The sequence below is a fragment of the Trematomus bernacchii genome, unplaced genomic scaffold (genome assembly GCF_902827165.1).
Source record: "Trematomus bernacchii unplaced genomic scaffold, fTreBer1.1, whole genome shotgun sequence".
Taxonomy (NCBI): domain Eukaryota; kingdom Metazoa; phylum Chordata; class Actinopteri; order Perciformes; family Nototheniidae; genus Trematomus; species Trematomus bernacchii.
Window position 1 is genome coordinate 318,140 of NW_022987587.1, and position 16,489 is coordinate 334,628.

The 16,489-nt window shown below is 41.9% G+C and overlaps 1 long non-coding RNA gene and 1 pseudogene across 1 annotated transcript; one reads left to right on the forward strand and one right to left on the reverse strand.

Annotated features, from left to right (window-relative positions):
• Positions 1–3,568: 3,568 nt before the first annotated feature.
• On the reverse strand, positions 3,569–9,079 carry LOC117480943 (annotated as a pseudogene).
• A 2,457-nt stretch (positions 9,080–11,536) lies between these two features.
• On the forward strand, positions 11,537–12,851 carry LOC117480961. Its single transcript, XR_004555694.1, has 3 exons — positions 11,537–11,718; positions 12,289–12,400; positions 12,719–12,851. It is a non-coding gene; the product is annotated as an uncharacterized LOC117480961 (long non-coding RNA).
• The last annotated feature ends 3,638 nt before the right edge of the window (positions 12,852–16,489 follow it).

The following is a 16,489-nucleotide window of genomic DNA, read 5'->3' on the forward strand; positions in this document are numbered from 1 at the left end:
AATGTGTAAGATATGGCTAGTAATTGACTATTTCAACTAGGGCTGTCAAGTTAACACGTTAATAACCCCACAAATTATTTTAACGTGCGATTAACGCATGTATATTTGTCCTCGGCCCGCCCCGTAGTTTCAGAGCCCAAAGGCTTGACGTTGTTGTTGTTAGTTGGATGGTGGGAGATTCTAGCGAGAGATATGGATAAAAAAAAGGTGTTTTAAACAGCAAGCCAAGCCCACAGCTGATGCTGACAGCCAGGCGCACCGGATTCATTTTAGAAGTGGGGGGGCCAAAAAAGTGCGTGTGTATGGCCCAATCCCAAACCACGCCCTACACACTCCCCCTCCGTGACGGAGTGAACTCCGTGGAGTGACACATGAGGCTCCCTCCTGTCAGATGGAGGGAGTAAATACAGCGGCAAGCTTTGGGACAAACTCCCCTCTCTCCGGCAGAAACAGGAAATGCCGTAACTGTATGTAACAACGGTTTCAAATCAGCATCTCTTTGACAAAAAATGTAAATTAATAACTCAAATAAAACTCCAAACATCTTTAATTGTGTTACTTTTTTGTAAAGCTCTTTTAGTTTTAAACCTGATGTTTATAAGCTTCTTAGTTTTTGCAACAGTCTGTAAATATACACAACTTTATAATAAAATGCACACATTTACCTTTTTCTAGACTAAACACAGGTAGCCTATGATCCTAAGTTAAAAACATATGAGGTTATCATGAGGTTGTTAACATCGCAGTTTATCAGTGGGTTATTGATTCTGCGTCAGTCTTGGGACAGTCATACATTCCTATGAAGTCTTCATGGACAACATAATCAGCTGATACCCATCGTACAGTCAGAGACAACTGTTCATGGAGGCTTTGGGCACTTTTTCCAGTTATTAACTCCGGTATTAACAAAGCTATCATCTCCACATTTTGAGAAAGTTACAAGCCGTTTGACAGCAGCAAATCTGCATATTTCACAGAAGGCCCGTTTAGTGGTTTTGCAAATAATTAACCACTCTCTGTTTTTGTACCATTCTGCGTTGAAGTACCTTTCTCTTTGCCCAGACGATCTAAAAATGTTTTTTTCACGAACAGTTTCTTAGCTGTCTCCCTACTGGCTGACACCATCCCTGACTCCACCGTCACCAAGAATGTTTCCCCTACTGACCTGGTCAACACCTACAACAATGCTCTCTCCTCCTGTCTCAACCAACTCGCTCCAATAAAACCAAGTATGTCTCTTTCACTCACTCGGCCCCCTGGTACACCGATCATCTCCGTTGCCTCAAAAGGAAAGGTCGCCAGCTCGAAAGACATGCTAAACGAACTGGTCTCACTATCCACAAAGACATTTATAGACTGCACCAACAGCAGTACAAAGATGCCCTCAACAGTGCACGCTCCTTCCACTACTCCTCTGTAATACAATCTGGCAGCAATAACCCAAAGTCCCTTTTTTTCAACTATTAACAAGCTCCTCAACCCCATGGATAATATCTCCAACTCCTTCACCACCTCAAAGTGTGAATCCTTCCTCTCATTCCTCCAAAGCAAAATTGAAATAATACACAGCAACACAGCCAACTCCTCCGTCTCGTCCACCACCCATGCTTTTCTGGAACCTGCCTACCCTACTCCTTCCAGGCACCCTTTTACAGCCTTCAGACAAATTACCTCACTGGACATAGTTGCCCAAGTCACCGGCATGAATACCTCAACTTCCATCCTGGACCCCATGCCCTCCACCCTTGTCAAGGCCTGCCTCCCCCAACTCACTCATCTTATCACCACAGTCATTAACTCCTCTCTGTCCACTGGACTTGTCCCCCTTGCTCTGAAACTCGCTGCTGTCACTCCCATACTCAAAAAACCTGGTCTCAACCCTGATTCTCTCAATAACTACCGGCCCATCTCTAACCTCCCATTCCTGTCAACAATTCTGGAGCAAACTGTTGCCTCCCAACTAAAATCCCATCTGGACTGCAATAACCTTCATGAACCTTTTCAATCTGGTTTCTGTACTCGCCACAGCACAGAATCTGCCCTACTCAAGGTGACCAACGACATTCTCCTCTCTGCTGACTCTGGTTGCCGCTCAATTCTCATTCTCCTTGACCTAACAGCCGCATTTGACACGATCAGCCATTCCATCCTCATCAACCGCCTCCAGTCTTCCATTGGCATTACCGGTACTGCCCTCTCCTGGTTTAAATCCTATCTCTCTGACAGACATCAATTCATCTCCATTAACAACTCCAAATCTCCCTCAGGGTTCTGTACTTGGTCCCCTTCTGTTCATCATCTACATCCTCCCAATTGGACAAATCCTCCATCAACACCAACTCCAGTTCCACTGTTATGCTGATGACACACAGCTCTACCTCTCAACAAAATCAATTTCTCCAACCACACACTCCCAGCTCAGCACCTGCCTCACTGACATTAAAACTTGGATCCAAAACAATTTTCGAAAACTTAACTGTGACAAATCGGAACTTATAATCATTGGCCCAAACTCACTTACCCGCTCAACCCAAGATTTGTATCTTACCATCGATGGCTCCATTGTCAACCCCTCCACTCACATCCGTAACCTTGGCATCATCCTCGACCCCACCCTCACTTTCCAACCAGGTCACAAAAAACGCTTTCTTCCATTTAAAGAACATCGCCCGCATCAGACCCATCCATGCCTTTATAACATCCCGACTGGATTACTGCAACAGCATACTTTTTGGATCACCTGCATTCATACTAACAAAACTTCAATATGTCCAAAACTCAGCTGCCCGCTTGCTCACCTCCACCCGACGCTCCGACCACATCACCCCTATCCTCCATGACCTCCACTGGCTCCCCATCAAACACCGCATTGACTTTAAAATATTACTTTTCACTCTCAAAGCCCTCAACAACCTTGCCCCCCCTACCTCTGTGACCTCATCCAACGACACACCCCCACCCGTCGCCTCAGGTCTGCTGAAGCTAACCTACTGCAGCCCATCAGGACAAAGCTCCGGACCTGGGGTGACAGGGCCTTCGCTGCAGACTCCCCCCCACTCTGGAACCCCCTCCCCAGCCACGTCAGATCTGCCAACACTCACATCATTCAAACAATCCCTCAAAACTCACCTTTTCACTCTTGCCTTCAACTCCTAATCAACTAACCCCTTGCCCTTATTCCACCTAGCTTAGCACTTTCTACTTTTGTTGTTATTTTGTTTTACTTGCTTGTAAGCTCTTTGAGCACCAGGAAAAGCGCTTTATAAATGTGATGTATTATTATTATTATTATTATTTAGACGCTTCTTGTGAGACTTGTGTTTTGTTTCGGTAAAAATGGTTCGTATCGTCAGTTTGCTGAGTTTCTTCCCGTTTGGTGGGTATGACACATTCATAGGTTTTTAAATGTTAAGAAGCTCTGAGACACAGTTTCGCGGGCGGGGGCTCTCGGGCTTAACAGGTTAACAGGTTAAGGAAATCACATTCCTTACAAAGTACTTCATATTCTACCAATTTGTTTTTTAAGAAACCATCTAAGAATACCCCTTTAAACCATATATTATCACAAGAACAAAGGGTCAATACAATATTATAACCCTCCTATACAACTTCAAAAGGCATCCTTAAATGTCATAAAACCATATTATATCGCAAGAACAAAGGGTCTATAAAGTATTATTACCTAAATATACAACTTCAAAAGACATCCTTAAATGTCAAAAAAACATATATTACCACAAAGGGTCAATAAAGTATTATCAGCCCCCCACTAGACAACTTTAGAAAATTACATCCTTAAATGTCATATAACCATATTATATCGCAAGAACAAAGGGTCAATAAAGTCTTATGACCCCCCTATTTAAGAACAATACTTTATAGGGGGCAATACAACAACAATAGGTGAGCAAATAAGTTCTAAAACAAATATTGACAACAATGGTTTACTAGGGGGGACACTACAACAGGTTCACAGACAAACGGTCAATAAAGTCTTATGACCCCCCCTATTTAAGAACAATACTTTATAGGGGGCAATAAAACAATAAACAGCTAAACAAACAAGTCATAACAAGAATGAAGACAATGGTTTATTAGGGAGGCACTACAACAGGTGCACTGACACCTGTCACATCAAAGGGATTTAGGTTTTATGGGGGGTCATAAAAATCACTCAACATGTCATAAATACCAAAGTGACACATACCCTGTTCTTTCAACTACTAATTTATTCCATTAACTGGGGGTTCCCTCCCGTTAACTGGGGGTATTTCTGGTCACGTTAGCACACATGCAGCGTTCAGTGGGGCGATGCAGGGTTTGGTGAAGCCGTCAGCGAAGCCCCCGCCCTCCACCAGCTCCGGCCTGCGGTTGCACATGGGGCAGATCTTGTTGCGCTCCTGCGACGCTCGAATCCAGACGATGAGGTTCCAGCGCCGGCCCGAGGAGATGGGCAGGGCCCCGTGCATCTGCTGGCCCCGGTGCAGGAGACCCTCGCTCACCCTGTACTCCACCTCCCAACACTGCATCTCACTTAGAGCTACCTGCAGAGACATAAACACCAATAACCAGCATCAGTGGTGAAGAGCAATGTTCCCAAATACCACTGTTCCCAGTTTCTGTCCCACTAACCAGTCCTTAAAGACTACAGAGCCCAAACTGTGTTCCCGTTAGTGTTTACTTCCTGTTTACCTTCTCCTACTGTTCCCGTTAGTGTTTACTTCCTGTCTGTTTTCTTTGGCTGTTCCCTTTAGTGTTTACTTCCGGTCTGTCTTCTTCTGCTGTTCCCTTAAGTGTTAACTTCCTGTCTGTCTTCTTCTACTGTTCCCTTTAGTGTTTATTTCCTGTCTGTTATATAAAAATACTCATAGCAGAAATGTCACTGTCCTACACATCCTTTGTTTACAATGGCCGCGATATAATACAATTGGGCAATGGTAAACAAAATTAAAACACAGCATATAAAGTAGATATTAGGTTAAGTGAAGGTTAAAGGATTTTAATATTTAAAGGTTTACACTGACTTTTGCTTCTATTATTTTTGGGACAGAGTTAAAACTAAAAATGGTCCTGGAGTTTTAAAACCCAGAATGTGAATTAGCACTTAAATCTACTACATAGTTTATTTTTGAAAGACAAATTTAGCAAATGCACATGCTGTTAGATAATATATTGGCACAAGGCATTCAAAACATTCAATGTGTTCTTAAAGTCTGTGTCACTTTAAGGTATGATGCCAAAGGTGATTTCAAAACATGTTACCAATCATTTTTGAAATTCTACTCTGCAACGTCAAAATTGTAATGCCAATTCTCATGTCTTACCATTTTTCATGACTAATTATACCAATTAAGGCCTCATTTTAAGATGCCTTTTAAGGAAACCCTGAGTATAACCCGGGGGTGTAGGTGTGGGTAGTATTACAAGTATATATATTCACCTGTCTCATATCCCCAAAATAAAGGTTTCCCTCTGTGAAGTCCTTTCCGAGGGAAACGTTCAGCGTGACCTCTGCGTTGTCGTAGTGGTAGCTCAGGTCCCGGTCTTCGTCCATGTTGTATTTCACCACGAAGGCCTTGTGGCTGTCCAGGCTGCCCCCCCCACAGTCGGGGTAGAGCAGGGAGGTGAGCGGCTGCAGGTAACGCTGGCGGAGCGGCGTGATGAAGCCCTCGTCGAAGCCCAGTTCATTCAGCAGGATCTGGAGGACATTCATGAATAACACACTTTCAGACTAGAGGTAAGAAAGCAGCTAAAACGCAGGAGTTTATTTGACTAACTTTGTCTGTTTGGGTCTGTAGATTTCTCCTGAATTCACCAACAGTTAGGATCACATGAAGCCTCATTTGCATATTTAGACATGAAACATCAGAAAACTTGTAAAAACTTGATTTGAATATGCAAACAAAATAAAACAATACTTTTTAACATGGATTTACCAAATGTTCACAATTCTGTTCTGGAATACTCCGTAAATAAAACATATTTGATAAGAAAATGCCTAATTTACACATATAAACATAATATTTCATAAAAGTTGTAATACAAAAAGTGAGAAAGTTTTATAGTGATATCTATTAGTTAAATATTTGACCCTATTCACATGTAGTGTTCCTGTCATGACCCTTATATTTATATAAAAGTCCTCGCACGAAACCTCTGATATTTCATCGAGCTTCACATATTTCCTGACTGAGGGACTACAGGAGGTCAAAGATCAAAATGTCATGGCACCATAAGTATTAAATGTGAATGTGCAGTGAATGAATAGTTCAAGGTTCAAGGTTCAAGGTTCTTTATTGTCAATCTGACATAGCTACAGAGTAATTATGTAGTTGAAAATCTTATGTCACAGGCTTCTCCAACAATGCAACATAATAACATAACATAATAACAATAAGAGCAAGAGCAATACAAAAATAATAATAGTTATAAAAATGAAATAAAGTTATGATGTGGAATAGTGCAGTATGAGTCTATATACAAGTTATTGGAATGATATATATATATTAGGTATTAGATACATACTACTGAGTAGCAGTTGAATGTTTGATGTTGTTTCAACAGTTCAATTGTTTAACAGTCTCACTGCCCGCGGGAAGAAACTGTCTCCGAATCTTCTTGTCCTTGCCCGGATGCTGCGGTAACGTCTGCCAGACGGCAACAGAAAGAACAGTTTGTGGCTGGGGTGATGGGGGTCTTTGATAATCCGTAGTGATTTCTTCCTGAGCCGCTGGGAGTAAAGGTCCTCCATGGATGGCAGCTCCGTCCTGGTGATGTGCTGTGCAGTTTTCACCACCCTCTGTAAAGCCTTACGATCGAGGTCGGTGCAGCTGCCGTACCAGGCCGTCATGCTGCCAGTGAGGATACTCTCTATCGTGCACCTGTAGAAGTTGCAGAGTATCCTGGAATCCATTTTGAACCTCCTCAGCCTGCGGAGGAAGAAGAGCCGCTGTCGAGCTTTCTTGGTGATGGTGGTGGTGTGAAGAGACCATGTCAGGTCCTCAGTGATGTGGACCCCAAGGAACCTGAAGCTTTTGACTCTCTCCACCGTAGTCCCATTGATGGCGATGGGGGCGTGTCCCTCTCCCTGCTGCTTCCTGTAATCCACAATCAGCTCCTTTGTTTTGCTGATGTTGAGATGGAGGTTGTTCTCCTGGCACCAAGATGTCAGGTTTTCGACCTCCTCTCTGTATGCCGTCTCGTCATCGTCTGTGATCTGGCCGATGACGGTCGTGTCATCAGCAAACTTCACGATGGTGTTGGAGCTGTGTGTGGCCACGCAGTCGTGGGTGAACAGGGAGTAGAGGAGAGGGCTGAGCACGCAGCCTTGAGGGGCACCGGTGTTAAGAATCAGGGTGGAGGATGTGATGTTTCCCACCCGCACTGCCTGGGGTCTGCCCGTCAGGAAGTTCAGGATCCAGTCGCAGAGGGCGCTGTTGAGCCCGAGGTCTCTGAGCTTGATGGCCAGCTTGGAGGGCACAATGGTGTTGAATGCTGAACTGTAGTCAATGAACAGCATTCTCACATATGTGTTCCTGTTCTTCGGGTCCAGGTGTGAGAGGGCAGTGTGGAGGGTGAGGGCTATGGCGTCGTCTGTGGACCTGTTTGCTCTGTAGGCAAACTGCAGGGGGTCCAGAGATTCAGGGAGGGAGGAGGTGATGAATAATTTGACTAACCGCTCAAAGCACTTCATTATGATGGAGGTGAGTGCTACTGGGCGGTAGTCGTTGGGGCAGGTGATGATTGTCTTTTTGGGGACAGGAATGATGGTGGAGTGTTTAAGACATGTGGGGACTACAGACTGCAGCAGGGACCTGTTGAAGATGTCTGTGAACACCTCTGCCAGCTGAACTGCACACACCCTGAGAACACGGCCAGGGATGCCATCAGGTCCAGGAGCCTTGTGTGGGTTAACCCTTTTAAAGGATTTACACACATCTGCCCTATTTAAAACAAAAGGGCAGTGTAGCTCCTGGTCCCTCTGTTTTGTATAGTGTTTTGGAGGTTGAATTACCCCATAGTGGTTCATGGTGTTGGGTCTTCCTTTGGGGGCGGAGGACTGCTCAAAGTGCTCCAGCTCCTCCACCAGCTGCTCACAGAAGCTTCTCTCAAACACCGGGAAGCGATAAACTCGGGCAGCTTCAACAGAAACATGGGAATCAATGGTTATAAAGGGGGGAGACATGAGGTGCAGGGGTGACTGTTTTGTATTTAGTTTTGTTCATTATTAGGCCACTAGAGAAGAGGGTTTCTGTTCCTTTAATAAGTAATTAAAATGTTATCCGCCTTTATTTATATCCTGCTTTAAAAATACTGTTTGCTGAATCCTTTTAATTTGAGATCGTCATTAAAACAACTTCAATTTTACCAACTCCATCATCCTAAAAGGGAACATTTTTACAAAAATGTTTGTATGAGAGCTAATACTTCCCATGTTTTTGCTTTTTTAATACATTTAAAAAATGGATTTTAAGACATTTGTATGCCCTGTATAACCAGGCCTTATGTGATAGTATCTGTACACTTGGGATTCAACCACATTTTTTAAATATAATTTTGAACTAAGACGTGCATAACAGTATGTATACTCTTTAAAGTCAACAGAGAAAAATGGGAATTATTCATTTGTGTTGCGTCAGCTTCACCTTTCAACGTCTTTGTAATGTTTATAACTCACTACAGGAAAGGGAACACACTAAAAAACATAATAGGGCCCTTTTAATATTTGGTTTAACTGTTAATTTCACTGTCTTTGTAACATATTTAAAATGTATTTCAGTACTTTTTTATATCCTGTATAACCGGGACTTGCATGGCACATGGCGTAATCTTCAGTCAACCAACAAATAAAATGAAATCTACTGTAATTGACATTAAAAGTGCACATTATTCACAAAGAGGTCAAAGGTGAACCTCTCACCTGCCTCCTCCTGCAGAAAGTCTCAGAGAGGCCCCCCCTGACGGCGCTGACTCGGCAGAAATCCACTATCTGCTTGAACTTTGGAGCGAGGTAGGACTCCTGAGGAGGGGGGGGGGGGTTGAAGGTGTGTTTCAGCGATGTGTTACTGTATGCACACATTCATTACATGGCTGAGTTGAATACTCGATTCTGATTGTTCATTTTGGACTTTCCAGAGGTTGTCAATTTTAGCTAGCAGACCGTTACTAAGGAGAACAGACCGTTGCTAAGGAGAACTCGCTGCAAATAATCCCTGCCTTAACCTGTTAACCTGTTTTTCAGGTCTCAGGCTCGAAAATGACATTCCCAGAACAAATGACTATATCTTCACTTCTAAAAGGGGTAAATGAATAATCTTTTTTCTCAAAGCAATGATAAACCTGTGAGTTGGATTTAGAAAAGTCAGAATCAATATAGAATTGTTTTATTTTAAATTCAGATTGAACATATTAAAACATGTAAATGATAGTGTCCGTCCAAAAAAAACATAATTTATAGTGAAAACCACCCTTGAATGATGGGATCGGAGACTAAAAGCTTTAGGAATCCAAACTATAACATATAATAAGTACCCTGTATCAAGATTGATGCAAAACAAGTGACATTTGACCTTTTTAGAGAGGTTTAGAAAAAAAACACTTCTGGGGTCATTTGGGTGCATTTGCCATATCTCTGGCCCCCTTCGGTCGATTTTGATGATTGACATCTCTTTTGAACCGTTAGAGCCAATAGAATCAAGGGGAAGTTCCTAAAATCATCTAAACATTACCCATTGGTGAATGAGTGATGCATAGCCAGAATGCCCAAAACCGGAAGCTGTCATACACTCTGGTAGCTATGATAGCAGCTATATGAAAACTCCGTTATTGACATAAATATGGTGATGGATTATCAGTAATCATTTCAAAGTGACACAGACACATTGGATTAACCTTCAGCTGCGTTTTTCTTGTTTTAATGCCATTGAACACAACTTTTGATCAGAAACAGCAAAAGGTAAGACATATTTGCCGTATTTGCTCCGTAAAGCTACGTCGTGTGATGTCTGGGTTTGCTTCCCATGCCACGATCACTCAGGGCTCATTTAGACGCTTCTTGTGAGACTTGTGTTTTGTTTCTGTAAAAATGGTTTGTATTGTCAGTTCGCTGAGTTTCTTACCGTTAGGTGGGTATGACACATTCATAGTTTGTTAAAGGTTAAAGGTAGGGTAGGTAAGTTTGAGAAACCGGCTTGAGATACACTTGTTGTTATATTCCATGGAATGCTCTTAACATCCCGATAGCAATGAATATCTTAAGTGCTTTGACAAAAAATCCATAAAAAAATGTCATCTGTGGAAGCCGTAATACTGTAAAAAGCACGACCAATCATCTGAGCCGGCCCAGCTAAAATAACTGGATGGCCTACCTGCCTGTCAGCCTTCCATCTGTGTGAGGGCCTAAGATATTCAAAAAAATAATATTTAAAAATATTTAAAAAATATATATATTTTTCAAATATATATTTTTTTAATATTATTTTTGTTATATTTTTCATTAGTTTTACCGAAAAAAAACTTGATTTAATTGTATTTAAAATAACATTTCCAAAGAAATAAATCCTTCGAATCTGCCTGTTCAGTCTCTGTTGAATGTGAAGGGTTACATGAAAGAAGCTCGTCTGGCCCTCTGCGATTCACAGAGGGCCCGCTATAGTAACTGAACGAGAGAGTAATGTCAAATGACAGTACAATTGACCAATCATATCTTCCCTCTAAATGGGTGGGTTTTATTATCGCGGACTTTATGACAAGTTCCGCCCGCTGTGAAACTTTTCTTGTTTCCATAGCAACAACAACTTCCTGTCAACAGCGTGAACTCGCCTTCAAAATAAAAGCATGCCAAATTACACTTAAGACATACAACTGCAACGAAAGTAACAAACACAATGCAATATCATTTTCAATGTCAAATAACACAACTTGGGTTCACAGATGTTGTTTTGTGTGGTAGAGGGTCGCTGTCATTGATGCGTTTTGCACCCTGGGCCGTTGTTTTGATATTCCGCTGAAGTATACGCTGTGACGTAATAACTCTTTTTTTTTTTCTTTTTTTCCAGGGAATTGGTGGGGGTCAGAGGGCCTAGGTATAAAGCTCACGGCTCGCCACTGAGTTTGAGAAACCGGCTCGAGATACACTTTTTGTTATATTCCATGGAATTACACGGCTTAATTGAATACTCGATTCTGATTGGTTAATTTGGAGATTGCAGAGGTTGTTAATACTCGATAATACACCGCTGCCAAGCAAAATAGTGCCCGGTGGAATTGACGATCGTTTTTAAGTCAATATAATCATTTTCAATTGATATTGTGAGTCAAGTCGTTGGTTTGTTGAGTATGTGGCCGTGAAATAGGCGGATAATGTGCAGCGAGGCGGTCATTATAGAGACATATCACCCTTAAGAGTTGTATTCATTATCCCTTACTTAAAACACAAAGTCTACAACCCAAAGCAGAACTTAAAATATGATTTTAAGGAATCTTCTATTATCCAAAATCTAATATTGTGTCTTCCTTCACTCAGAAGGGAAGCTGTACTACGTCGGGCCGAAGAAGGAGGAGAAGAGGGAGGTGGTGATCGAGGCGGAGAGGAAGAGGCAGATTTTCCTCGACTGCCACTTCAACGACATCGGTCATCACCTCGGCTAGAAGAAGACCGTGCACCGAATCCAGAGCAAGTACTACTGGCTGGGCATCATCAAGGACGTGGTGGACTGGGTACGTTCGTCTTTAATGCAGTGGTGCAGGAATGAGTCCTAAAACCAAGGGATGAGTCAGCATTGTATCCCGTCCTGTCCCCCGGTGTTGAAGTTTTTTCTGAATGTGTTTTAGGTTATTATCCTGAAATAAGGTCTGAGGTTAACACAAGCTGAAGAGAGTTTCACTTTTAGTTTTACGACATAAAATACATCTGTAAATAACCCACTGTCGGTTGCTAACAAGTGTCTAAATGAGACGACTAAACGTCATCACGCCCAACATTAGCCACCTTTAGCTTAGCGGTGGTGACGTGAAGTCATGTGACCGTGCTGTAGTTCCTTATAGCCTGCAGTTAGCTTTTTCCTTACAAAATCATAAAGTGGTGTTAATATGTGGAGATTATCTTGCTGAACTAAACATGTCAGTATCATAAACGTTTGTTTGACAAAGAGATTATTTTCTGCAATAATCCAAAATCCCATTGGACCAGGGAGATGCTGCCTTCAGGGTCCAACACCTGCTCTACTCTATGACACTGTGACTTAATAGTTATATTAATATTTAACTTTGAACTGTGTCCTGTTTCAGATCAAAGTGTGTGACACCTGTCAGCACACAGAAAGGAGTAAAAACCTGGCCAGGACGGTCCGGCCCATTAAAGTGGACGCACCTTGGGAGATCGTTGGGATCGACATTATAGGTTTTTGCCTTCATTTAATTTCCTCAAATTATATTTATCTGCTGTTTTATTTCTTACTAAATGTTACGTTGCCTTACCTCACCTTACCTCACCTCACCTTACCTTACCTAACCTCACCTTACCTTACCTCACCTTACCTCACCTCACCTTACCTCACCTTACCTTACCTCACCTTACCTTACCTTACCTCACCTTACCTTACCTTATCTTACCTCACCTTACTTTACTTTACCTTACCTTACCTCACCTCACCTCACCTTACCTCACCTTACTTTACTTTACCTCACCTCACCTTATCTTCCTCTTCCTCTTCCTCAGGGCCTTTCCCAGAGACGCAGCAGGGGAACTCTAACGTCATAGTGCTCATCGATTACTTCAGTAAATGGCCCGAAGCTTTTCCGGTTCAGAGGACGGACGCTCTCTCTGTCGCAAAATGTATTTCCAAATGCATATACAGGATACACTTCACAAGATCACCTGTAATCACACTTTACCTGACCAAGTGTTTGAAGCCTCATTCATGATATGTGAATCTTAAAGAGGCCCTATTCTGTTTTTGGAGATTCTCCCTCTAGTACGAGAAAAATAAAGAGCTTTTTGAACATTAAAGCATGGAGACATGTCACATATTCAATGTGTCGCTATCTCAAAGCAAAGGTAATCCTCCAAAATATCCTAAACAATGCCCATATCCACAATAGGTTTTCCTGGTTTTAACCACATTCTAGTAATGCCATTCTTGCTAGCAGCACTCAGGGTTCAAAATAAATATTTTACTTTAGAGGAATCATCGAATATTAAGATTCAAAGTTAAATGGAAAGTCTATCTGAAAAACTTTTCGTAAAAGTCCATGATCTTCCTGCCAGAAAGGATTCAGTGATGTCCAAGACCAGAATACTGTGTATATATATAATCTGAAAATGATTCGCCTCGAGGCACCCACACTGTCTCCCATTTTCCTTCCCTTTCACATGTGTGTTTTTGTTAGAAAAATCTCACTCGTCACCGGCTTGGTCTTCAATATCAGGATCCATGTATTTATTATCCTCTCAAGAATGGAAGTAAAATCAGAAAGAAAATCTGACTTTTTCTAAAATGCAACCATCAGGACGCAGAAATAACAATATTTTTAACCTGAAATTAATCTCCTCTTCTTCTCTTTTCGTTCAGGTTTGGTGCCCCTAAAACAATAGTGTGCACGCAGAACGCTAACTTCTGTGATGAGGTGAGATTATTAAAATACTGTAAATAAATATTAAAGCACAGATGTAAACACCCATGCTGCTGTTTTCACAACATACGATGATACTTTATTATCAGATAAAGTCTGGAAGGTTTTTTGCATCACTGCAGGACCATTTGCAACTTAAAACAAGGATAAACATTAAGAGAAGAAACAGAGATTTCACATGACACTAAAATCACTGTATGTCAGTATGTAGTGTCTCTACTTTAAAGAGTCCTCTCCTGCTGATGTTCAGGTGTATGTCAGTATGTAGTGTCTCTACTTTAAAGAGTCCTCTCCTGCTGATGTTCAGGTGTATATCAGTATGTAGTGTCTCTACTTTAAAGAGTCCTCTCCTGCTGATGTTCAGGTGTATATCAGTATGTAGTGTCTCTACTTTAAAGAGTCCTCTCCTGCTGATGTTCAGGTGTATATCAGTATGTAGTGTCTCTACTTTAAAGAGTCCCCTCCTGCTGCACTTTAACTTAAATAAAAATAGTAATACCACCGTGTGTAGAAATGATCAACACAATACAAATAAATCCAGCATTTAAATGTGATAAACACATGAATGCATCAATGATTATAATCAAAACATATCATATATATTATTCTGAATGTGTCAATCTGCATATTGAGTACTTTTACTTTTGGAACTTTAACTATGTTTTGATGCCAATACTTTTGTACTTTTACTTCAGTGACATCTTGAATGCAGGACTTTTACTGTAACAGAGTATTCCTACACTCTGGTATTTCTACTTTTACTCAGGTACAAGATCTGAGTACTTCTACTTTTACTCAAGCACAAGATCTGAGTACTTCTACTTTTACTCAGGTACAAGATCTTAGTACTTATTCCACCTCTGCAGCTTACAATAAGTGCAATCAACCACGAGGATGCAAACTCCGAACAGCACGAATCCTGCAAGAACATCAGCTTCAGATATGCCAAACATTTGTAATTGCTATACAGATATTTGATTTGTTTATTTATTTGACAATTGCCAGGGTTCTCACACGCACCAAGCCCTGGCAGCACATCACCCCTACTCTCTTCAACCTCCACTGGCTCCCGGTCAAGTCCCGCATCACTTACAAACTCCTGCTCCTCACCTACAAATCCCTCCATGCCCTCTCCCCTCAGTACCTCACAGATCTCCTCCACCCATACATCCCGTCCCGCACCCTTCGATCCTCAGACTCCGGCCTGCTCTCCATTCCCCATTCACGCCTCCGCACCTTCGGGGACCGTGCCTTCAGTGTCGCTGCCCCCACCCTCTGGAACTCCCTCCCTGCAGAAATCTGCAACGCCCCTTCTCTCAACCTCTTCATATCAACCCTTAAAACTCATCTGTTCAACATCGCCTTCCAACTATAACTCACTCCCCCCCCCACTTACACTTCCATTTCTGCCCCCTGTTTTATGTTTATGTTTTTTTATGTTTTATGTCTTGTCCTTGTATGTTTCTTTGTAAAGCGACCTTGAGGTTATGAAAGGCACTATATAAATTCAAATTATTATTATTATTATTACAATTACCTCAAAATGTACACAGAGGGTTCTAAGAACAAGGAAGAGTGTGTTGGAGTTGGTATATATCCCAGACTTTAAAATATCAATCTCAAAAAGAGCGTCTGATCAATTATCAGTGTACACAGCAGAAATGCTGGCTGTAATAATAGGATTACAGTGGGTTGAAGAGGTCAGACCAGATAGGGTGGTGATATATAGATTCATTGTCCATATTAAAAAGCATACAGTCAACAACAACTGTCAGAGAAGACATTCTCATAGAACTGAATCATAGCCTGTTAAGACTTCACAGAGGCGGTATAGATCTTCAGTTCTGCTGGGTGCCTGCACATGAGGGGGTGAAAGGGAACGAGTGTGCTGATAAATGAGCAAAAAGTGCATTACAAAAGGAAATCACATTACCAGTTCAACTTGGAAAAGGAGAAGGAAAAGCAGTGATTAAGAAGAAAGGGATGGAGATCTGGCAGAAAAGGTGGGAGAAAGACCAGAAAGGCAAAGAGTATCATAAAGTTCAAAACACAATCACAATTAATATTTATAAAGAAAGAAACAGAAGGGAGGAAATCATGATAGCTAGACTCAGACTAAATCACACAGCATTGAATGGTACTCTGTATGTCATGGGGACAGTGGCGGCGCCAGGGTATGGCTGGGGTAGGCTACAGCCATACCAAGAAATGGCTTAGCCCCACCATAGCCCCACCATGAAAAGTGATGCAAATTCAATTAAATAATAAGCGAAATGCTAAATGTTGAGAACACGGATTGCGAAAATATACGGGTCGTGTCCACAGCACACAAACTGATCCTGCTGTAACAACAAGTGCACCTTACTGATGCAATATGGTTGAGACCATTCGGGCTTATGCTATAAGAGGGGTGCAAGGAATAGTCTAAGTAGTGGGGGAGTTTTATACACTAAAGGTGTGGAAATTCTCTGGCGTTATAATATCAGCGCGGCCGCGGTCAGATCAAAATGCCTCCGAATGCAATTTGAATAGACCTACAGCCAGAGCAACGCAACGTTGGATCTGCGTCATGCCTTATTGATTGAGATCAATCGAAACCGCCATTCAGTATCCCCATTGGATCTTCAACGTGTACTATCATACGTCACGTTCACAGTGATCCCTTTTTATTTACTACAAGACAAATGTGCCGTTTTATTTCATACAGTTCCATTTTGATTGAGACAGGGAAATAATCTAAACCTCACGCGTGGCGTTTCACTGTCAAGGGGGGTAATATAGCGTGTATGTAATTACATTGCAAATACTGACTTGAGCACCACCACTGTATGGGTTAGCCCTACCATAGATTAGCCAA